General features: G+C 44.9%; 1 protein-coding gene across 6 annotated transcripts in view; it reads right to left on the bottom strand.

The window, feature by feature from the left end:
• EPB41L1 (erythrocyte membrane protein band 4.1 like 1) overlaps window positions 1-25,692 on the bottom strand; it is a 190,735-nt gene that overhangs the window by 127,376 nt on the left and 37,667 nt on the right. The gene's annotated exons all lie outside the window — the stretch shown is intronic.

Here is a 25,692-nt window from a genome sequence, read left to right on the forward strand (position 1 = left end):
CAATGGTAACATACCGAGGGCCTCAAAATAGCACCTGGCGGGCCGCATGCAGCCCGTGCGCCGTGAGTTTGAGACCATTGATATAAAGGCTTAGCACATAAACCACAGGCAGGACAATGGCGTCCTGAGCTAACTTCAATGGTGGCGCCCCTCAAAGCTTAAGCTTTCTCCCCTTCTCTCTCCAGTCCCTAGTCCGGCATTTCTTCCTCTCCTCCCGTCGTGGCCTCTAAACATTATCTTGCTTGCTGGTAACAAGTGCGTGCACAGCAGACCGATTTTGGGCAGCCCTGGGTCTTCCCTCTGTTGTGTCTCTCCTTCAATTTCCTGTCAGCAGGACATGGCGGAGGGACTGACCGAAAGCAGTCTGCTTTGCATGCTGTTACTACCAGCAAGCAGCGTAATATTTAGAGCGCCATAGGGGAAGGAGGGAGAAAGGAGAGGGAACAATGCCAGACTGGGGGCTGGAGAGAGAAGGGGAGAAAGCTTTAGACCAGGTGAAGCACTGGTGGTGAGCTCAGGGCCAGGGATTTCAGTGCCCTGGACCAGAGCCTGATCACATGGTTAAGCCGGCCCTGATGACAGAGAAAGCAGGGGTACAAACACAGGATAGAAAGAAAGATGACGGCAGAAAAGGGCCAAGGCCCATCAAGTCTGCCCACTATAGACCCTCCCCTTAAGATTAGCTAGTGTTTTGCCCTGACCCTCTTAGGGATCCCACATGGGCGTCCCATTTATTCTTAAAATCTGGCACGCTGCTTGCCTCGATCACCTGCACTGGAAGCCCGTTCCACCGATCAATCACTCGCTCCGTGAAGAAATACTTCCTGGTGTCGCCGTGAAATTTTCCGCCCCAGGATGTTTCCCATGCTAAAAGAATGAGCCTACAGTGGGCATTTCCAAACATTTTTATTTATTGCATGAAATATCTCACACAGCAGAGATTTGCAAGAGAAACATAGAAACATGATGTCAGATAAAGGCTGAATAGCCCATCCAGTTTGCCCATCCGCAGCATCCACTATTTCCTCCTCTCCCTATTGGCTAAGGCTCTTTACACCTGCATTGTGAGGTCATAGAACTTTATGGTTATAGAAGCATTGTAACATGATGGCCCATCTGCAGCATCCATTATTTCCTCCTCTCTCTATTGGCTAAGGCTTTTACACCTGCATTGTGAGGTCATAGAGCATAAGAACACAAGAACAGCCTCACTGTGTCAAACCAATGGTTCATTTAGCCCAGTATCCAATCCTCACGGGGGCCAGTCCAAGTCACAAGTACTGGACCTGGCAAAACCCCAAATAGTAGCAGCATTCTATGCCACCAATCCAGGGCAAGAACAAGTGGGTGGTGGGGATAGAACACGTCAACCTTGGGACAAGTGATAGAAACTACCACCGTGGCTTAGTAAAAGTGTGTGTGGGAGGGGGGGGGCTTGAGAAGTAAGCAGGGAGTGATGGAAGAATAAGACCCAATTTACCCAGCTAGGGGGATCCTTAAATTGGCACTCACAAAACCTTTATCAGGTTAATTATTTTCAATACTTCCATATTCTACTAAACATATTGCTGTATACATCTTGTTAGCCTCATTACAATATAGTTAATATAGCCCTGACCAGAACAATCCAAAACCTGTAGAATAAGAGTAATGAAATGTGCCAGAAGGGAGCTAGGGGGACCTCTAGTGGTAGGAAGAAATAGTAGCGTGAAGAAAGACGAAACACAAAAGCATTTCACCGATTTGATCTGATTTAGTCATCTAATATATCAACACATAGCTGGTCCCTCCTAGTGGAACTAAGGGTGACTTATTTTTAGTCTATGTGCCTAAAAAATCGAAGGGGGTCTTTTACTAACTTTTGAACTTAGCATGCCTCAAAAGCCTTATGCTAATTGTTGGGGACACGCCCAGCATTTCCTCTGAATTCAATGCATGGACATGTACTTTCAGCCCGTGTGGAACCTGGTCACCTTTAGAACGGTTGCTCAGTGTCTCGCAAACTCTCCGGAGCCGTGGTACACTAAACTCGGGGTCGCGGCTGGAGGGCATCCAGAAGGGCGCAGACATCATCACATCGACATCTGTGCATGCGCGGATGCCCTCCAGATGTGGGTCTGGGCCGCCAGCTTGGGGGGGGGGGGTGCTGGAAGAAGAGAGGCACGGAGAGGAGGACAGGCATCGGCCGACTGCCTACAGGACGTAATAGGACAAAAGTACCGTTAAAGAGAAAGAGATGAATGGGTCAGTTGTCTAGATACTTTAGGAACAAATAAGTTTTTAGGCGCTTTCTGAATTCCTCGTAAGTAGTGGGCGAGAGTAATTGTTCTAGATCTTTACCCCATAATGCTGCCTGATGTGAGAGAAGGGGGGGAAACGAAGTTCGAATGTGAGCTTCTCTTGTGTCTGTTGGCTGAGAGAGAGAACAGGTCAGTTATGTATTTAGGGGCTAGTCCGTATAGTACTTTAAAGCAAAGGCAGGCGAACTTAAACTTTACGCACGCTTCCATGGGCAGCCAGTGCAACTGGCGGTAGTAAGATGTCACGTGATCAAATTTCTTTAGCCCGAAGATTAGTCTGACCGCTGCATTTTGCATTAATTGTAAACGTTGCATATTCTTTTGGGAAATTGCTAGATAGGCGATGTTACAGTAATCAAGTTGACTTAGTACGAGGGATTGTACAAGGATTCTGAATGCTGACGTATCAAAATGTGATTTAATGGATCTAAGTTTCCACAGAGTGAAAAAACCCTTTCTGATTAAGGAGTCCACCTGGTCTTTCATGGTTAGAGTTATGCCCAGCATCTTCATGGTAGACTGAAAAGGGTAACTAAGTGTATTGATGCAGAGTGGTGTTTTGGTGTCAAGCGGATGAGGTGAGGCAACCAAAAATTTCATTTTTTCAGAGTTAAGTTTGAGTTCGAAGTCAGACATTCATTGCTCCATCAGATTTATAGCTTCTGATGCCTTGGGAGTAGTTTCCAAGATAGAGTTAGTACCAACATTGCTTAAAATAACATGAACGTCCACAAAGCACTCCTCATCTAAATTCTAATAAATTCACAATAAATTCTAAACCTCAGATATTTCAAGAAAACAAGCTAAGTGCATAAAATAGTTACACTGTAAACAAAACTGTTTTTAGCATTCTTCTGAATGACAGATAACCATTAGCTTCTCAGATCAACCGGTAAGCTGTTCCAGAAAAAAAGGCCAATATATCATTTCTGGTTGAAAATTGATGAATCTTACGCAGTGCTGGTAACAGCAGGAATGATTATTGTGAAGAATGAAGAGTCCTTCTTGGAAGGTAAGCATTGTTCCTTCGCGGCTGAGCGGGAGCTCTCCATCTGCATTGCTGCCAGTGGGGGGTGGTGCTTCAGTATTGTGTTTTCAATTGCTAGGGACAGACAGGTTCCCTGGAGTCCTGCAGAGCTTGCCCGCTTCTCGCTATTGAAGATGGCATAGTGAAACAGCGCCCCCCTGCTGGCAGGACTGTAGTTGGAGGACTCCTGTTCACCTAGGAAAAAATGGACGTAAGTAAGCCTGCAAAGGGGATTGGCAACCAGGACATTTTCGTTTTAATCTAATCTAATCTAAACCTTAGGTTTGTATACCGCATCATCTCTACATTCGTAAAGCTCGACACGGTTAACAAGAGTTAGGGTAGAAAGGAACTCCAGTGGGGGCAAAAAGAGGAGAAAAGAATTAGAGGATTAAAATGATCAGAGAGGGAGGAGGAGTTACGTTTTTGAGAATAACCAGGTTTTCAGATGTTTACGGAAGAGTTGGAGAGAGCTCTGAATCCTGAGAGGGGAGGTAAGGTTGTTCCAGAGCTCAGTGAATCTGCCATTTCCCGTGGGGTTTTTTTCCCCAGGAATTTCTGTTTTATTCATTTTTGTTTGGACATTCGGTCGTCATGGGAGCACAGTTGTTGAGTGTAAGCTCTTTCAAAAAAGGACTATTTGCCAAAAGAGCACTCTTTTTTCCTGAGCAAAGGTATCAACGGATGTATTTATTTGTTTAAAATTTTATATACCACATCAAAACTATGCGGTTTACAAAATTACATGCATCCATATTAAGAGAGCTGGGGGCGGCCAGTAACGAACAGAACGGATGGAAACATTGCACAAATTTGTTGAATTCTGCACTAAAATCATCAGCTGACTGTGCATAGTAGACCAAGTACACATTGAAAGAGAAACAGTTAGGAAAATCTTAACTGAACATCTTGGCATGAGAAAGGTGTATGCAAAAAATGGTCCCTGGTGGCTCTTGCATCACGACAATGCACCACCAGCTCACACGGTACTCTCTGTGAGGGAGCTTTGAGCCAGTAAGCAAATAACTGTATTGGAACACCCTCCATACTCACCTGATCTGGCCCCCCAATGAATATTTACAAAGATAAAGGAAATATTGAAAGGAAGACATTTTGATGACATCAAGGGTAATACGATGGCCATTCCAGAAAAAGAGTTCCAAAATTGCTTTGAAGGGTTGGTGCATAGCTTCTCAAGAGGAGTCCTTTGAAGGTGACTATAGTGATATTCAGCAATGAGGTATGTAGCACTTTTTCTAAGATGAGTTCATGAACTTAATTGTCAAATCTCGTACTGGCAAATCAGAAAATACAAAATGTGTGTGTGGGGGGGGGGGGGGTTCTGTTATCATTTGTTACAGACACGCAAAAGACAGCCCATCCCTAGCTTCTAATGTGTTAACCAAAAAAGACACAGGTGCTCCCAGTGGTGCAGACCTCCCCAGGTGCCGTCATCCCAACTCCTCTCCTCTTCCTCTGCCCCCTCCCCATACCTCTAGAAATGTTCACCGGCGCAAGCAGCATCAGCTCCTTTCTGACATCACTTCCTGGTCATGGGATGATCATATGAGCTCTGTTTCACCTCAACACATTACACCAGTGGTAGGGGACAAGTGGTACAGCAGAGTATATTACAAAGATGTTGCTCATTATGTGGAAAATATTAAATACCAAGATGCATTTCCTCTGTGAAAATAGAGAAAAACACGTTCAACTAATTCAAAGAAGGAGAAATCTGACAGAATAAAACTGCCAAATTAAAGTGGGAAAATTGGATCAGTTGATTGAGTTGTATAGGTATAAGCCTATTTAAATGGCTTTAAAGCAAAAAAAAAAAAGATAAATACATTTTAAATTCTAGTCACACTTTAATTAGTGCTTACTAAGTTGATTGGATAATTCTTGGATTCATTATCATAGAAAGAGTGATGTATTTCTAACAGTCGAAATGCTGAAGCCCACACCGATATACTAGGTCCTCTGTTCCTCTCAGAAACCAAAATTCGGGCCTTCTTAACACAAGCGCTCCTTCCAGTAACACCTATGGTCAAATTCAAAATGGCTGCTCACTGTTCTCTCCATGCAAGAAAAATATGTGAATCTCTTGGTATGAATCCACAACAGTACATGTTTAAAATTAGTCTTTTGAACAAGCCTGGGAAAAGCTCATAAACCACACAATCTTAAAGAAATTCTCAGACTCTGGGGATTTGTGTTTAACTGTTCTTTTTACATGAGAGACTGAACAGTGGAAGAAGGCAAATGAATTTCCATCACAAAAAAATTCCCCAAAGCTCTGCTTTTGATCTTTTTTCTTTACGCTGGTGACACCGAGTTAGATTCAGCAAAAGACTTCTCGCACGGGATCTGTGCTATGTTATTCACAAGGGATGCAACAAAAACATTCTGTGACAGTGGGATGAATATGCGCAAGTCAGCTGGTTAGAGCAGGAGGAGAAGTGACAATGTGTTTTAGCAAGAGGATGGCTATGAGCAACTGGGCTGAAGGGGTACAGAAGCTCCCTGGTGAAGCTTTCACATTTCAACCACTTTTGAAAATGGACACCGATCTATTGATTCCATCTACAGAGATACTTGAACTTTTCAAAACAAGCTCAATGATCCCAGAACTTGTCAATTAGGTCATCAAATTTTAAAAAATCCAAAGTGTGCATCAGAGTTCAAGATGACTCACCCAGTCCATAAACTCCAAAGTGAATAGATTTTATGTGGTTTCAATAAAGTGGTAAAAATCCATGAGAAATCTCGGTCACGTTTCTCCCACATTTGATGGAAAAACTTCAATATTGTCCTGTTAGCTTTGGATATCTAATCTAACGATTTGTGAATCGCTCTGTGCTTAATTAGGCTCACGGTGACGTACAATTCAGGTGGCAGACAAAAAGTATAGAAAGCGTAAAGGAGTAAGGAGACAGTAAGCAGGAGGAGGAGAGGTCCAGGAACAGATATTGGCGATACAGACTGAAGGTGTCATCAACCCCAACATCTTCAAACTATGAATACAACATGGAGAATTCAATTTAAATGCATTTAAGATTCTACATGGCCTCTTTATTACTCTTGTCCCTTTGGAATGGAACGCGTGTAGATCTCATCTGGCTAGAAGTTCTCAGAAATTAAAAAACTCTCCTTTCCCTCTTTTAGAGGCAAAATTAATAGGAACTTTAGCCGCTCCTTCTCCTTTAAACTGACAGAGCTCTGGAACAACTTGCCGCTCTCATGAAGAAGCTTAGGTCCCTTCTTATCTTTTAGGAAAGCTCTGGACGACTGCTCTGTTCGCCCAACATTTTGAAAATGAACTATTCCTACCTCTCCCAAACCAGTTTCTTCTCTGTTTTATTCCACTGGATTATTATTTGATCTTGATGTTAACCAAGTTGAGCTCCATATTGATCGATGACCCGGTTTATAAAACTTAAGTTTTAGTTTAGTTTAGAGTTGACGAATGACATTCGAAAGAACAAAAGCTCGTGTTTACTTGGGCATAGCCATGATAATGCAATTTTAAAGAATGTACTCCTACTAGGAGCACTTTTGTGAGCGTGATGCTCTTGTGGCATATCCCAACAGCAGATTTTTTTTCTGCTCGTGTTTCTCCAACACCCAGTCACTCTCTCCCTGTGTCTTTCCTTCCCTGGTACCAACTGCTCTCTCTCTCTCTTGATTAGCTCTGGTGTTCTGCCATGTGGCCGATGGTACAGCAGCCAACCTCGAAACAAGGAAATTCAAACTGAGGCCAGTGAAATCTCATGCTGCCCAGATTATGACAAAATACCACCTCCTGTGTGGACTCTGAAAAGGGTCAGAGATAGACAAACCCAATCTATCTTTCAGACGTTCCTTTTTATTTTGTCATTCTGCAAGTCACTTTGTGCTATGAATGCCTACAAATGTTTGAAGGAAACTCTTTACAGATGAACTTCATCGGTTCTACCCAACCATCACAGCGTGAACACACGAATTTTCCACATTTGCATGTTTGGGCTAAATTTGACACCTCAGTCACAGCTGTTTTGAAAGGGCTTAACCCCCTCCCCCCCCCTCACTTCCATATTACTAAGCTGCAGTAGAGGTTTTAACCACGGCCTGGAACGATAACTGACCTGACGCTCATGGAATTCCTATGAGCGTCGGAGCAGAATCAAAGCATTTAGTGTCCCGGACCACGGTAGAAACCTCTTCCACAGAGGGCCTTAATTTTTACACACAAAGTGTAACATGTAACATGGAGCAGTAGCACAGTAAGAGGGGAACGGAACGGACCGCCCTGGGCACCATCTTGGTGCATTTATGGAATATGGAATCGTGTTTGAGTTTTTGTGGAGTTTGTTGGGTTTTTTGTTTTGTTTTGTTTTTTAGAGATCTTTGATTATGCTATACCCCTTTACAGGACTGTGCTTTCTCTATAGCTGTGTATTGGCATAATGGTTAGAGCAAGAGCTTCACCACCCTGAGGTTATGGGTTCAAATCCCATGCTGCTCCTTGTGACCCTGGACAAGTTACTTAATCCCCCATTGCTCCAGGTACATTATGTAGATTGTGAGCCCACTGGGACAGGGAAAATCCTCGAGTACCTGATTGTAAACCGCTTAGATAACTTTGACACTGGTCTACTCTTTGGCAGCTGAATTTCAATGCCAAAAAAGTGTAAGATAATGCACTTTGGTGGCAGAAACCCATGCAGAACCTACACTCTGAATGGTGAGACCTTAACCAGAACTGTGGCAGAACGAGACCTGGGAGTAATCATTAGTTCAAGTTCAAGTTCAAGTTCACTTTATTTTTGATGAATCGCCTAATTAAAACATTCTAAGCGATGTACATTTAAAAACAGATTATAAGTGAAGATATGAAGGAAAACAATCAGGTGGAGAAAGCCTCATCTAAAGCTAGACAAATGCTGGGTTGCATCCGGAGAAGCTTTGTCAGCCGAAGGCCCAAGGTGGTGATGCCGCTGTACAGGTCCATGGTGAGACCACATCTGGAGTACTGTGTACAGTTTTGGAGGCCACACTATCGGAAGGATGTGCTAAGAATGGAATCGGTTCAACGATTGGCCACCAAGATGGTCTCAGGGCTCAAGGATGTCCCTTATGAAGAACGACTAGGTAGGTTGCACCTTTACTCTCTCGAGGAACGCAGAGAGAGGGGTGACATGATAGAGACGTTCAAATACGTTACTGGCCGCATTGAGGTGGAAGAAGATATCTTCTTCCTTACAGGCCCTACGGCGATAAGGGGGCATCCGCTGAAAATCAGGGGAGGGAGATTCCTTGGTGACACTAGGAAGTACTTCTTCACCGAAAGAGTGGTCGACTGTTGGAATAATCTTCCACTTCAGGTAGTTGAGGCCAGTAACGTGACTGATTTTAAGATCAAATGGGATCAACACGTGGGCTCACTTCAAAGAGGAACTTAGAGGGGAGGGTTATTTGAGTGGGCAGACTTGTTGGGCCAAAGGCCCTTTTCTGCCGTCATATTGTATGTTTTTATAGAAATAGAGAAAGAGTTTCTTGTTTCTGATATTCTGTTATATAAAAATTTACTTAGTTTGTTTTGCTTTTCATATAAATTTGCCACAGCCATTAGAAATTAGATTCAGTAATTTGGCGCAAAAAAAAAAAAATCCACAGAGACTGCTAGTCCCCTCGGACATCCCCACACTATGTGTCAGTCTCTGGTATTTCTTCTATTTGTACACTGTGTGATATTTCAGATTCCTGCTAGAAAAATGAGCAAGCTCAACAACCTCAAGACCCTTGGCAGACTGTCTGGCAGCGAGCCCTGCAAGAGCAAAGAACTAATTATTTTTCTTATAAATTGCTCGCAGTGATCTCATGCACTTCATGTGGGAAATTGAACAAAAAATTTCTTTTAGGGGAGTAGTTATCCAAGAGCAGTAAAAATCAGGCTTTTGCAGCATCTTGATGCACGCGGGGGAGGGGTCACCGTCCTGCACTATTTCAGCACCACAGGCTCCCGACTCCCAGGTAAAATGAATAACTTTGCTTAAGAGCCACCTCACAAGAAGAGTTATTTGTCTATCAAAGCTGCAGCCCGATGCTCCCGGGACAGTAAAATAACTCCACCTTTTTCGCTCGGGTTAGGTTTCCGACTTTTACATAACATTCGGTGTCGACCTCAAGCCACACGTTGGATTTTACATAGTAATGAGGTGTTTTGTACCTCATGGTAACCAAATTATCCCTGTGTTATGACACTGAAACCTATTAATGGGCATTTAGTAAAATTCATCACCGTTCCCGTCTCCATGGATAACTTAACATAGTAGATGACGGCAGATAAAGACCCGAATGGTCCATCCAGTCTGCCCAACTTGATTCAATTTAAATTTTTTAATTTTTTCTTCTTAACTATTTCTGGGCAAGAATCCAAAGCTCTACCCGGTACTGTGCTTGGGTTCCAACTGCCGAAATCTCCGTCAAAACCGACTCCAGCCCATCTACACCCTCCCAGCCATTGAAGTCCTCTCCAGCCCATCCTCTCCCAAACGACCATATACAGACAGACACAGACCGTTCAAGTCTGCCCAGTACTGGCCTTTGTTCAATTAATATTTACTACAGTATAATCTCGTTATAACGGACTCACTTATAACGGAACCTTGCCTATAGTGGACAAGGTCCGCTGGTCCCGGCCGTGCACCTTTATGAACATGCAGAAAATCACCACATATAGCGGACTTTTGGATATAACAAACAACCAATTTGGTCCCCAGAGCCGCTTTTAGCTGTAGTTTTCTTCGGCTATAATGGACTTGCGGGCTCCGCCACTGGGCCGACCCCTAAGGAAGGTTTTTCCACAGAAGCCGAAACACAGACTGTGTTGGGTCCATTAAATCAACAAGACTTAGACTTTCCATAAAGCTTGGTTTTACATATATGATATGATTTTAAGCTATTTTCATTTATAATAAAATTACATTTGTTCCTTAGGTTGATGTGTTCCGTCCCTTCCCCACTTTACTTTATCTGTGGGGTTTTCTTCCTTCCTTTTGGAATATTAATCTGCAAGAATGTACATTTCAGTGCTAGTCCTGGGAACACCTATTATTGAACATTAAATCAGCAGGCTGGAATTTGCTATGAGGAAGGAGGTAGGAAAAAAAAAATGCACTGCTGACCCCGTTTGACCTGCAAGCCACGGTTTGTCCACTGCCTGAGGCAAACGATGATTGCTTCACTTCCTAAATCACAACAGAGGCCTAGTCAACATTAAAATTCTTCCCCCGACTCTACTCAGGAAAAATACGAGACCAATATTATAATTCTGGCACTGTCTTCCCACCGTATGGCTAGCCTCAGTCAGCGTGAACGCTGCGACTGTTCTGATGTGACTTTCCAAAACGGAAAAAGAAGAAACTAAGCAGGTGCACATGAATGTTTGTTAAGCAGGGAGCGAAAATGCCGTACAGTGCATTCCACGTTACCACAAATGTAAGCGGCGGGATGAGTGATTATGATGCCAAGAAGCATCAAGACTAAATGGTTTAAAGCAAGACCAACAAATTAAATAATTTTCTATATAGAAACATAGAGTATGACGGCAAAAAAGAGCCAACGGCCCAACAAGTCTGCCCACTCAAGAACCCTCCCTCCTCGAGAATCCATCTTTTAAGCATTCCTCTGGAGCGACCCCACCTGTCTGTCCCATCGTCCCTTGAAGTCGAGCGTGGAACTGGCCTCGACTACCTGACGTGGAAGACCATTCCATCGATCAATTACCCTTTCGGTGAAGAGGTATTTCCTGGTGTCCCCATGAAACCTCCCCCCTGAGTTTTAGCCGATGCTCTCTTGTCGCCGTGGGACCCATAGGATAAAAGATTTCCTCCTCCACCTCAATGCGGCCCGTGATGTATTTGAATGTTTCTATCATGTCCCCCCCTTTCTCTGCACTCTTCGAGAGAATATAAGCATACTCTGCTCAGACGTTCTTCATATGGGAGATCTTTAAGTCGCTGAATTGACTCCATCCTCTTCACGTCCTTTATATAATGTGGCTTCCAAAACTGAACACAGTACTGGAGGCCATTTCGGTACAGTGATTTTTGTGTGCTGCCAAACTGATTTTGAGGCCACATTTAGGCCCCGATTCTATAAATGATGCCTAAAGGACGGTGCCTGGAAAAGAAGGATAGAGAAGTTTGCATAGGATATGTTTGTTTTGATATGTATTGTATTGTTCTTTGTTTAATAACTTTGCTTCCCAGCCCTTCTAGGTAGGAAATGATTAAGTGCCGTAGCTTTTCAATGAGTGGTAAAAGCAAGGTCAGTGGTAGAGAATGACACGGTGACAGAATTCATCACTGTTCCCGTCCCTGTGGATAACTACGGGAAACAATCCCGTGTCATTCTTTAAGGAGAGAGGGAAGAATCAGAGTATGAATAGGTCCAGCCACTGACCCTCAAGCCTTGCATTGAAGGATGCTGGTATAGAAGGACTGGGATGGTTTGCCACAGTTATCCCAGGGATGGGGACAAATTCTGTCCCCGTGTCATTTTCTATAAATGGCTTCATATCATTCTCTCATTGGTTGTGCTGAGAACCTTTCAGCGGCCCCTCGTGTTGTGATGTCATAATGCCTCATTCCACCAGTGCCTAAGAGCCAACCTCATCAGTGATGTCACAATGGTTTGATTGTCCTATACTTGGCTCACATAAGAACATAAGAATTGCTGTACTGGAACAGACTGAAGGTCCATCAAGCCTAGTATCCCGTTTCCAACAGTGGCCAACCCAGGTCCCAAGTACCTAGCTAGATCCCAAGTAGTACAACAGATTCTATGCTGCTTATCCTAGGAATAAGCAGTGGATTTCCCCAAGCCATCTCAATAATGGCCTATGGACTTCTCTTTTAGGAAATTATCCAAACCTTTTTTAAACCCCGCTAAGCTAACTGATTTCACCACATTCTCCGGCAACGAGTTTAATTACACATTGTGTAAAGAACTATTTTCTCCTGTTTGTTTTAAAGCTACTACTTAGTAGCTTCCCTCCATGTCCCCTAGAAAATAGTTTTTAAATGCGAAGATTGCAAAACTGATGAAATAGCGAAGGGAATTTCGGCCACATTAGCCACTGAATTTATCCTTGTGCTGCATCAGGAAACCAGAGATCTTGGTCGCAGGTAATGCAAATCAGATCTCAGCGGCTCATCTTTGAAGGTTGTTTTTGCTTTGATAAGAGCAAAGGGTTTAACCACGCTATAATATCACCGATATTAGCAGATTGCGAAGAAGCCAAATAGCACTTAATCTTGCGGTGCTCAAAGCCTGCTTCTGCCTCGACAATATTCGATGTGAAATACTCTAAGCAGAGAAGGTTCTCAGGCTGCGATATTTTGTCATTTTTCATGTTTTCCAGACGTTCCTATGAATGACACTTCCCTTAACACAATGGTTTCTAATTGGTTCGATAAAATATGGGATTTTTGGTCATGAAAATACGCACCTGTGGTCATGTTTCTATCCATCTATCACAATTTCAATGATTTTTCCTGAATAATTTCAAAACATATTAAATGGGGAGAGCATCGTCAGTGTGGAAGACTGGGAAGCAAAGGGTTATAATTGATATAAAAAAAAATACAGCCAATCAGCAAGCTTTTCTCAGCCTGCAACCTTGGTTACCATAGCAACCTTCACAATGACTCCTTAAGGGCTGGTCGTGAAGTAATCCCATGCAGAAAAGCCTATCCTGAATTTATAATAGGATTACAAGACCCCCCTTCGTTTGCTTTCCTTTCATCAGACATTTAAGAGTCCTATAATGCTTGGCTGGTAACAGGATCAGATTTATGCATATTGTGGTCCTCCCCCCTCGATTATGCAAATTTTAAGCTCAATAGGTTTCTATGCTAGTGAAGTATTAGACCCCTTTGCGATATGAGGCCCTACGTCGTTGCCTGTCTAGCCTGTAAATCTAGTCCTAGCTGACCATGGCGTAGAAAGGATGAGAGGCGCCCCTCCCCAATCCCGCCTGCCAAGCGCACTCCCCCCTTCCCTCCCCCCACAGCTCTAGTTGACGTGGTTTCTCACGGCGGTCAACAATGTGCTCCTTGTGACCCCATCGGCTCTTCCTCTGACGTCACTTCCTATGCGTGGCACGTTGTTGACCGCCGCGAACAGCAACTTCAACTAGAGGTATGGGGGAAGGGAAGGTGGCGCACATGGCGGGAGGAATGGGAAGAGGCGGGGGGCACCCTCCCCCAACATAGTATTCAGGGCAGAGCGGCCCCTCCCCCCCTTACTACGCACCCACACCAACCCCACTCCATTCTGGGAATCAACTACCTTGATAGCAAAGGACCAAGCACACAGTTAGAGGTACTCCTTGACTCCAACCTATCACTTTCCAGGTGGTCTCTTCCTCATTCTACTACCTGTGACAACTCCAAAAAAAACAATGAACTACTGTTCCAAATCTGAAGTCACCCAACTTTTCTATGCTTTCGTCTTCTCCCGCATGGACTACTGCAATGCGCTATTCGACAGTCTTTTAGCAAAGAATATACAGCATCTCCAACATGTACAAAACACAGCAATCAGACTTCTTAAAAACCTTCATGCCCACAACCCTGTTTCCCAGGTTCTGTCATCAGCCCACTGGCCTTCCATAGGGCTTGACACTAGCGTACAAATCACTCTGCAACACGGCACCAGACTACATGGCAACTAAGCTTCCTCCTTAATTGCTGAACAGACCACTCTGCTCCCAGAAGGAAACACGCCTCCACATTCCCCCTGGCCAGACGACGATCCTAATCCCACTTCCTGGTATGCGAGCTTCTCTGCCTTGGCCTTTACCCTCAACCTGGAGCAGTGGTTCCCAACCCTGTCCTGGAGGAACACCAGGCCAATTGGGTTTTCAGGCTAGCCCTAATGAATATGCATGAAGCAAATTTGCATGCCTATCACTTCCATCATATGCAAATCTCTCTCATGCATATTCATTAGGGCTAGCCTGAAAACCCGATTGGCCTGGTGTTCCTCCAGGATAGGGTTGGGAATCACTGACCTGGAGGATTAACGAGAACACTACCTGCACAACTGTCCACTTCACCTTCGCTCTCAGACAGGGTTACCAGAAATTCAGATTTACCCCGACAAATCCTCTTTTTAGAGGACTGTCCAGGTCACCGGACAGGTTTTCAAAACCCGGCAGTTTGTCCGGGTTTTGAAAAGCGTTCGCCCTCGGGCTGTGTCTGGAGGGCCTTTCGGGCACGTGCAGATCCCCACCACTTTCAACGGCGGCCAGAGTTTTGACCAACTGCATCAGGGAAATTTAGGGCATTAACTTATTCAAACTGAAGCTAGCGCAGTGGTCTCCAACTCAAACCCTTTGCAGGGCCACATTTTGGATTTGGAGGGACTTGGAGGGCCTCAGAAAAAAATAGTTAATGTCTTATTAAAGAAATGACAATTTTTAACGAGGTAAAACTCTTTTATAGTTTATAAATCTTTCCTTTTGGCTAAGTCTTTCAAATAATATTGTAATTTATGGCTAAAGAGACATAGGATCAAGAAACGGTTTTATTTTACTTGTGTGATTATGATAAACATACCGAGGGCCTCAAAATAGTACCTGGCGGGCCGCAAGTTTGAGACCACTGAGCTAGCGTCAACTCAAAAACACTCTTGGCAGGGAGGGAGAGAGGGAGATGGGGGTTTAGTGATTGAGTAACTGGCCTGTGAGTCAGGAAAACAGAGTGGCTAGGCCAAGGTTGACGATTCAGTATCAGCTAGTACTTCAGTTTACTGACTATAAATAGGAATTAATAGGATTATTGTTCTTCCATTCAAAACCTGCCAACAGCGTGCGAGAAGTGTGCATGTCTCTTTACAGCTATGATTCCAAAGCTCTTTGAAACGATATTCAGATTTAAGAGCTATATCATTACTCAGGACTGTTATTACGTTCGTCTTCTTCCATCACTGCATAACAGATAGGCTCACTTGAGGTAAATATCAATGTCTGCATTCTGACTGGTCAAAGGGCTCCAGAGTCAGATGGTTCCTCAACAAAACCCCCTCGTCGGAGCCCCTAAAAACACTCTTTTTCTTCGGCGCCCGCTTCCGTCTTGCGCTCAGTTGTCGGTGCGCGCCTTTGTCTTCCGCAGTTTTGTCTATGAACCAGGGTGTCAGGACAAAGGCGCGCACAGACAACTGAGCGCAACGCGGAGCCGCGCGCCAAAGAAAATCACTGTTTTAAAGGAGCACTTTACTTTATACGATCGCGCCGCGTTGTGGGGGCGTTGGGGGCGTTGTGGGGTTGTAACCCCCCACATTTTACTGAAAACTTCACTTTTTCCCTAAAAAACAGGGAAACAGTTAAGTTTCCAGTATAATGAGGGGGGTTACAACCCCCCAAACTCCCCACAACGCCGCCGCGATCTGTATTAAGTAAAGTGGGGGGGATTCCCCAACAAAACCCCCCGTCGGAGCCCATAAAAACTCTTTTTCTTTGGCGTCCGCTTCCGTCTTGCGCTCAGTTGTCGGCGCGCGCCTTTGTCTTCCGCGGTTTTGTCTATGAACCAGGGTGTCAGGTCAAAAGCGCGCCGGGACAAAGGCGCGCGCAGACAACTGATCGCAACGAGGAGTCACGCGCCGAAGAAAATCACTGTTTTAAAGGGCTCCGACAGGGGGCGCGGGGAGGAACCCCCCACTTTACTTTATACAGATCGCGCCGCGTTGTGGGGGCGTTGTGGGGTTGTAACCCCCACATTTTACTGAAAACTTCACTTTTTCCCTAAAAAACAGGGAAACAGTTAAGTTTCCAGTATAATGAGGGGGGTTACAACCCCCCAAACCCCCCACAACGCCGCCGCGATCTGTATTAAGTAAAGGGGGGGGGTTCCCCAACAAAACCCCCCGTCGGAGCCCCTATAAACACTCTTTTCCTTCGGCGCGCACTTCCGTCTTGCGCTCGGTTGTCGGCGCGCGCCTTTGTCTTACGCGGTTTTGTCTATGAACCGAACCAAAGTACACTAAGCACTTAACACATGGTTATACCACATAGAACCGTGAGAAGGGGGTTTGGTGGTATTCTAGCAGGCACACTTTTTTTCCCCAATAGTAGAACCCACTATCATAGTAAGAGGGTACGGGGGGAGCGGTCCACTCCAGGACGGTCACCCGTCCTCCTCTCCCCTCCTTCCTGCCCCCTCCCCCTGCCGCGCGGGTGCTCCCCTTCCCTCGTACCGTTTTAATTTTTCCCGCCTGAGCAGCAATACGAACTTGCCGCCCACGTCGGTGTCGCTCTCTCTGACATCATTTCCGGGCCTCGCACACTAGAAGATCAGCATTAAGGTCATTTGACCTGAGATTACAGAGCCTGGCTTCCCCCCACCTCGGAGGCTGGTTAAACCAGTCCCAAGTGGCTGGGATGGGAGTGGGGAACCCTAGGAGGAGCAGTTATCACAGTGGAAGAACTGCACGCTTACAATAGCTTCTTTTGGAAAAAAGATCTTTAAAATGGCCAATTACCGTGAGGACAGCAGGATGCTTATTCAAAAAAATAAATATACAGATGGCACCATGAAAAGAAGCAACCCTGCACTGTACTTTGAGAAGCCGTTGGAAGCGATATACCATAAATATACACACAGGTTTCCACTCACAGTCACCATGTGGGACCCATCATTCTCTAGACCAATGGTTCCCAACCACCGGGCCAGTTGGGTTTTCAAGATATCCCTAATGAATATGCATGAGAGAGATCTGCATATAATGGAGGTGCCAGGCGTGCAAATCTGCTCCAAGCTTATTCATTAGGGCTATACAGAAAACCCAACTGGCTGGGCATCCTCTAGGACAGGGTTAGAACATAACATAAGAACATAAGCAGTGCCTCCGCCGGGTCAGACCATAGGTCCATCCTGCCCGGCAGTCCGCTCCCGCGGCGGCCCAAACAGGTCACGACCTGTCTGAATCACCAGAAGGGGCTCCCTTGCCACCTTGGTTTCTCATTGAAGTCCTATCTTCCCATCGTAGTCCTAACCCTCCGGTCTTGCACATGCACGACCTGTTGGGTTTCTATACTTATTACCTGGTTAGCTTTCTATACTTGTGTTACATCCCAGCTCCTCCCTCAGTATCCCACGATCCCTTTATCCCTCAGGAATCCGTCCAATCCCTGTACCGTACTCTGCCTGATCACTTCCTCCGGTAGCGCATTCCAAGTGTCCACGACCCTTTGGGTGAAAAAAAAACTTCCTTGCATTTGTTTTGAACCTATCTCCCTTCAGTTTCTCCGAATGCCCCCTCGTACTTGTTGTCCCCTTCAGTCTGAAGAATCTGTCCCTATCCACCCTCTCTATGCCCCTCATGATCTTGAAGGTCTCTATCATATCTCCCCTGAGCCTCCTTTTTTCCAGAGAGAAGAGCCCCAGCCTATCCAACCTCTCGGCGTATGGGCAGTGTTCTAGCCCTTTTACCAGTTTCGTTGCTCTCCTTTGGACTCTCTCAAGTACCGCCATGTCCTTCTTCAGGTGTGGTGACCAATATTGAACGCAGTATTCCAGATGTTGAGAGAACCACTGCTCTAGACTTCCACAGAGTAGAGAAAACATTTTACTCCTCCCTCTCTCTCCAGTGAATCAGGTTTTTTGGGGGGTTTCAAACCGTTCTTTTTCACCTTCTCTTGCATCATGTAATTCACAGGGCTTGTCTCCTACTTCCCTCTCAGATAGGAAAATTAAAAATGCCGCCCTCCCCCCCTTTTCTGTCACAGCTTTTTAGACCCCCTTAGGCCTTGAATACTCTGGCCAGGCTTATTCTTTTTGTGAAATTTGAGTCTTTTGATTTCACTTTGGCTATTTTTCCCAGCTGTGTCTCTTAAAAACTCTCAGCGGTTTCAAGAAGTGCCCCCAAAGCTCCAAGACTACATATCTCGTGGACACCCATTCTCAGAGTCACATTCTATCAACTGTTATATTAGACCAGGGGTAGGGAACTCCGGTCCTCGAGAGCCGTATTCCAGTCGTGTTTTCAGGTTTTCCACAATGATTATGCATTGAAAGCAGTGCATGCAAATAGATCTCATGCATATTCATTGGGGAAATCCTGAGAGCTGTATTCCAGTCGTGTTTTCAGGATTTCCACAATGATTATGCATTGAAAGCAGTGCATGCAAATAGATCTCATGCATATTCATTGGGGAAATCCTGAAAACTGACTGTATGTTTTATGGTTTTATTTATATCCCGCCTTTCCCAAGGCAGGTTACAACACGGCACGTACATAATCAGAGCACGTACGTAACAATAATCGCAAAAATCTCACTGGTCCCACACGGGAACAACCGGTAGGAACTCATGCAAACATGCATGGCGCTTTTCCTTCCAAGGGCTTCTCAAAGACTCCATCGATGCATCGTCTTTCTGTGTGAATCTATCATCATGCTTGTTCTCAGAGAATAAAAATCACTATTCTAATGCTTTTCTACAGTCTGGCATAAGGTAAACACAGAGACATCATTGCAGGGATATGGTTAATGGTTAACATAAGCCATCGAGGTGCCAAGTGTACGAGACATTCCTTCCCCTCTTACCTGCCTTTTCAATATGCCACTTCTCCTTCAGAGGAGTAACAGGGAAAAGAGGCCCGTGACACGCACATACGGTACTCTGTTCCTGTTCTAACTTGTACCATATTTTGCTTTAAGCAGACACTGCACTGGATCAAAAGTATTAAACATATGCCTTTTGTAATGGACTCGGCTTTTGTGTCTTTTGGCTTGTATCTACCTACACCTTTACTATTAATTATTTCCAGAGCGCTATCAGACGTACGCAACGCTGTACAGAGTCATAAAGGAGACAGTCCCTGCTCGAATGAGCATATCTATATCTATCTATCTATAATAATAAGAATATATTATTATATAATAATCTATAATAATAAAATGCTAAGTGCGCATGCTCACTCTCACCGCGTGCTTCCCTGATCCCTGTCGGGCTGTGGCGGTAGGAGTGCGCATGCGCGCCAGACAAGCCTCCCTACTCTCCACCTCGCGGCTGCAGAAACGGCCCCACACTTGTGGCTCTCCCCAATCGGAAAAACTACAGCACAGACCGGGAGGGAGGCTGCGGCGGCCTTCCTATTTCAGTGGCCGCATGTGGCGTGCGCCATTACCCGGCCACCCTGGATCGCCATCTCGGCGGCGGCGGCACGGATGGAGGAGCGAACGAGGCTGGGGAGGGAGGGGGAGCGGCGAACGGAAGGTTCAAATCCGCCCCTTCGCCTCTGAAGTTGATTTCCAGCTGGGGAGGGGGAGGGGAAGCGGATGGTCGGGATCCGTGCTGCTCGGTCCATGCGGCCGCCCGGGCATTTCTCTCAGTCAGCTGGTATCCTGCAGTTCCTGCACTAGCAGAGTGACGGTTGGAGAGAGGTCGTTCACTGCAAAATGATTTGGAATTTTCAAGGAAGAGACAGACATAGAAGGCCATTTTAAATGTGACATCTAAATCCGAGCTTAGACGTTTTTGGAGGTGTGTCCAAAAATCAGGTAGAGAAATGGCCTTTTTCTAAACAGCAAAATGTCTTTTTTTCCCTTCAAAAAAAAGACAATTTCTAGATATGTTCAAAAAAGACCATTTCTAATATTTATTTTTAAAACATTTTTGGAGAAAAAAAAACACCCCAAAACGGGCAAAAGAAAAACACACAAAACAAGTCATTTTTAGCAGACTGGCCACAGAGCGCTGCACTACACTGAACTTCATATAAAAAGACCATCCAGTCTGCCCATCCGCATTATCCACTATCTCCTCCTCTCCCTAAGAGATACCGTGGGCCTGTCCTATACGTTCCTGAATTCAGTCACAGTATTTGTTTCCACCAGCTCTAAGGGCAGATTATTCCATGCATCTACCACCCTTTCTGTAAAAAAAGTATTTCCTTAGATTGCCCCTGGGCCTATCACCTCTTAACTTCATCCTGTGCCCTCTCATTCCAGAGCTTCCTTTCAAATGAAAGAGACTCGCCTCATGCGCATTTACACCACTTAGGTATTTATAACTCTTTATATATAACATTTTTTTATTACATCAAGTATGTAAACAGACAGACAGACAGAAAGCGGCCAAGGAGAGAGAGAGAAAGAAAGAAAGACACATTATCTATTCTAGCACCCATTAATGTAACGGGCTTAAAGACTAGTATTTATAATATTCATCACATTTGAGTGTGTGGATGCAATCCTATATTCATACACACACATTATTAGCCTAGAGCAGGGGTCTCAAAGTCCCTCCTCGAGGGCCGGAATCCAGTCGGTTTTTCAGGATTTCCCCAATGAATATGCATTGAAAGCAGTGCATGCACATAGATCTCATTGGGGAAATCCTGAAAACCCGACTGGATTGCGGCCCTCAAGGAGGGACTTTGAGACCCCTGGCCTAGAGACTGTTCCATCTCTGAATAAAAAGGACACAAGCCAAAAACACACAAATATTGAGGGTATATCTTGTACTCACACACAGATGTGTGAACTCAATTAAGCTCTTGCTTCTTTAAGTTGACTTAATTCTCCTTTTACAAAGTGACTCTCATCTCTCCACGGGAACAGACACAAGCCAGCAGCCTGAACTTAGACCAGAGGTAGGCAATTCCGGTCCTCGAGAGCCGGAGCCAGGTCAGGTTTTCAGGATATCCACAATAAATATACATGAGACAGATTTGCATCTCCAGGAGGCAGCGCATGCAAATCTATCTCATACATATTCATTGTGGATGTCCTGAAAACCTGACCTGGCTCCGGAGGACTGGAATTGCCTACCCCTGACCTAGACCATTTGTACACTGGAATAAAATATGTTCTGTTTGATTTCTTTCAAAATCTTTGGTTTTCCTTGTAGTCAAGTTTCTAATATTAAAAGCTGGAGAGTATTTAATCTTTTTTGGGGTAATCAAGTGTAGTTCACTGAAAGTGGGGTGCTCTGTAATCAAAATATGAAAATGCAGCTTAAAGAGATTTGCAATAGAGAATGAAAGCATCACCACAAAGACAAATCTGGTTCCTATCTTTATTTATCGCTCAAATTTCCTAAAAGGATTCCGATCATGATGTCAGCAGACCAAATCCAAAGCGACGGATGTTTTGAAAACCATTCCTTTCTTTTAAAAAAAAAAAAAAACGCCTCTCTGAAATTACTCCAGAGGACCAACATGACAAAAGAAAATATTATTAATACCAGCTTATGCCACCCACTGCCTGTCCCACTAGGACTTTATAAATATACAGGCACATTTTGTAAGTTAAACGTTGGAAGCAATTATGTGACTATGAATGACCTTCGAAGTTTGTATTCCCAAAAAAAGCAAACAGGATGCTAGGAATTTTTTAAAAAGGGATGGTTAACAAGACTAAGAATATTATAATGCTCCTGTATCGCTCCATGGCGTGACCTCATCTGGAGTATTGCGTTAAATTCTGGTCTTCTTATCTCAAGAAAGATAAAGCGACGCTAGAAAAGGTTCAAAGAAGAGCAACCAAGATGGTAAAGGGGATGGAACTCCTCTCCTATGAGGAAAGAGTAAAACAGTTAGGGCTCTTCAGCTTGGAAAAGAGAGCTGAGGGGAAATAGGATTGAAGTCTACAAAATCCTGAATGGAGTAGAGCGGGTACAAGTGGATCGATTTTTCACTCCGTCAAAAATTAGAAAGACTAGGGGACACTCGATGAAGTTACAGGGAAATACTTTTAAAACCAATAGGAGGAAATATTTTTTTCACTCAGAGAATAGTTAAGCTCTGGAACGCATTGCCAGAGGTTGTGGCAAGAGCGGATAGCGTAGCTGGTTTAAAGAAAGGTTTGGACAAGTTCCTGGAGGAAAAGTCCATAGTCTGTTATTGAGAATGACATGGGGGAAGCCACTTCTTGCCCTGGATCGGTAGCATGGAATGTTACTACTCTTTGGAGTTCTAGAATCTTGTCACTCTCTGAGATTCCGGAATCTTGCTATTCTTTGAGATTCTGTATGGAATGTTGCTGCTCCTTGGGTTTTGGCCAGGTACTAGGGACCTGGATAGGCCACCGTGAGAACGGGCTACTGGGCTTGATGGACCATTGGTCTGACCCAGTGAGGCTGTTCTTATGTTCTTAATTTGGGGAAATTTAAAGAAACATGGGAAAATTTGTGTGGGTAAGGGAATTAATGGCTGTATTTGTTGTTATCACAATATTCCTTTACAAAGCTGCACTAGCGTTTTTAGCGCCGGCTGCCACGGTGACAGCTCCGACGCTCATAGAATTCCTATGGAGCGTGTGAGCTGTTACTGTCGCGGCTGACGCTAAAAACGCTAGCACGACTTTGTAAAGGAGGGGGGTATCATTCCAGGACCAATATGTGGTTTGCTATGTTGGTTTGTTTTATGTTAATTGTTTATAAAATCTCAATAAATTATTCTATGGAAAAAAAAGATTATACAGTGTACTGTAGGCACCGTTTACCGCTGGGAATCACGTCATCAGAGCTGGATTTTGGATTTTATTTATCATTTTGTCTGGCTAAAACATTATTTATAATGTATCGTACTATGATGTAAAATGTATGCTAATTTTTGTTGATTTCGTTAATTTTAAACATGTGCCACATTCTATTAATCCTTATTTTAAATAGGTAATAAATGTCTTCATAATCCATAGTCTGTAATCATCTTGCAACATAGAATAATTGCTTTGTTAAACATATACATTCCTCCCCCCCCCCCCTCCGAGACAGTAATTACTCATTCGCTACTAAAAATAATTCCAAACCCCCTCCTCTCAAAGAGGCCCTGGACTACCAGCTGTACACTTTTACTAGGGTAAAGACGCTTCGACAGTTCATAACAGCAAAAGCCTAAAACAGCTCCTGTGGGCTCTAATTCTGGCCACTAGGTGTAGCCATTTCTCAATGACCTAGACTCTCTCTGCCTCCTCTCCACAGCGGGTGTAAGCATTTCCTCCACAGCGTCTTTGCTCCAGCTGATCAAAGGAACAGAAGTTTGGCCCAGGGCCCCAGTCTGTCATGTATGAGAGGAAGAATCTCTTTTGCCTCGTTTAAGGTACGGATCTGGAGGGGGCCTGAGCAAGGGGTTGGAGGGGACCCTATTAGACACCAAAAACTTTTTTAAAAGCTGGCAAGTCGGGGGGGGGGGGGGGGGGGATAGAAAGGGTGCCACTAGACACTAGGGAACTTTTTTTTTCTTTAGTTGGAGGAAGTGAGAGGCAATGGATCGGGGGATGCCCTAGACAGAGGGTTTTTTTTTTTTTTTTTTAAAGTAATGGGTAAGGGATTTGGTCGGTGTCCTAGATGCTGGGGGTCACGTCAAGGGGTGGGGGAATGAGGTGCCCTAGACCCCAGGGAACTTTCTTTATTATGTCAGGGAGGGTGGTCAGGTAGGTTGGGTCTGGAAGGGGTGGAGTGGGGTGCTGGTACAGGCAGTTTAACCAAGCAGAGACATCATGTTGAGCTTCTCTGCCTGGGATAGTCACGTGCGATCTCTTAGAGAGAGAGGAAGAGATAATGGTGACTGCGGATGGGCCATGTAGCCTTTATCTGCCATCATGTTTCTATGGCCTAGCAACTCTTCAAAAACAGGAAAAGCCCAACGCCAGTGGAAACAAAAGATATAATGAATATGAAATTCGCCTGTCAATAATTAAACGTGCAGATGTGCTCAAAATATAATAGGGAGGGGGGTGCTCAGTTGTTCAAGGACCTGCGTAATCCCAAGACAGGTCACATAAGAACATAAGAAGTTGCCTCCGCTGAGGCAGACCAGAGGTCCATCTCGCCCAGCGGTCCGCTCCCGCGGCGGCCCATCAGGCCTATTGCCTGAGCAGTGGTCCCTGACTATTTCTATAACCTACCTCTACTCCTATCTGTACCCCTCAATCCCTTTGTCCTCTAGGAACCTATCCAAACCTTCTTTGAAGCCCTGTAACGTGCTCCGGCCTACCACAGCCTCCGGAAGCGCATTCCATGTATCCACCACCCTCTGGGTGAAAAAGAACTTCCTGGCGTTTGTTCTAAACCTGATTAGATTTGTTCATTTCATAACACATCATCTGCTCCCCGTCCATAGGGTTTAAGTGACAATTGTGTCAACTCCACACAATAGGTCCAAACAATCAAACACACTCGATAGTGAAAAGCCAGAAATCAAATGTCAAGCAGTGAAAACACAATTACAGTCAAACCTTGGTTTGCGAGCATAATTTGTTCCCGAAGCATGCTTGTAATCCAAAGCACTCGTATATCAAAGCAAATTTCCCCATAGGAAATAATGAAAACTCAGACGATTCGTTCCACATCCCAAAAACTTTAAGACAAAATACTATACGTACTTGTATTGCAAGTCCTCACTCGTTTAGAACAGTCACTACACTCCCGCAACGTCAGAGAGAGAACCACCATCGGCTCAGTTGTGATGATGTGACGCGTGTACACTGTATGTGCTCGTATTGCAAGACCTCGCTCGTTTAGAACAGTCACTACACTCCCGCAATGTCAGAGAGAGAAGAACCATCGGCTCAGTTGTGATGATGTGACGCGTGTACACTGTATGTGCTCGTATTGCAAGACCTCGCTCGTTTAGAACAGTCACCACACTCCCGCAGCGTCAGAGAGAGAAGAACCATCGGCTCAGTTGTGATGATGTGACGCGTGTATACTGTATGTACTCGTATTGCAAGACCTCGCTCGTTTACAACAGTCACTACACTCCCGCAGCGTCAGAGAGAGAAGAACCATCGGCTCAGTTGTGATGATGTGACGCGTGTATACTGTATGTACTCGTATTGCAAGACCTCGCTCGTTTACAACAGTCACTACACTCCTGCAGCGTCAGAGAGAGAACCACCATCGGCTCAGTTGTGATGATGTGACGCGTGTACACTGTATGTGCTCGTATTGCAAGACCTCGCTCGTTTAGAACAGTCACCACACTCCCGCAGCGTCAGAGAGAGAAGAACCATCGGCTCAGTTGTGATGATGTGACGCGTGTATACTGTATGTACTCGTATTGCAAGACCTCGCTCGTTTACAACAGTCACTACACTCCCGCAGCGTCAGAGAGAGAAGAACCATCGGCTCAGTTGTGATGATGTGACGCGTGTATACTGTATGTACTCGTATTGCAAGACCTCGCTCGTTTACAACAGTCACTACACTCCTGCAGCGTCAGAGAGAGAACCACCATCGGCTCAGTTGTGATGATGTGACGCGTGTACACTGTATGTGCTCGTATTGCAAGACCTCGCTCGTTTAGAACAGTCACCACACTCCCGCAGCGTCAGAGAGAGAAGAACCATCGGCTCAGTTGTGATGATGTGAC

Source organism: Geotrypetes seraphini, chromosome 11 (assembly GCF_902459505.1).
Source record: "Geotrypetes seraphini chromosome 11, aGeoSer1.1, whole genome shotgun sequence".
NCBI classification, from domain to species: domain Eukaryota; kingdom Metazoa; phylum Chordata; class Amphibia; order Gymnophiona; family Dermophiidae; genus Geotrypetes; species Geotrypetes seraphini.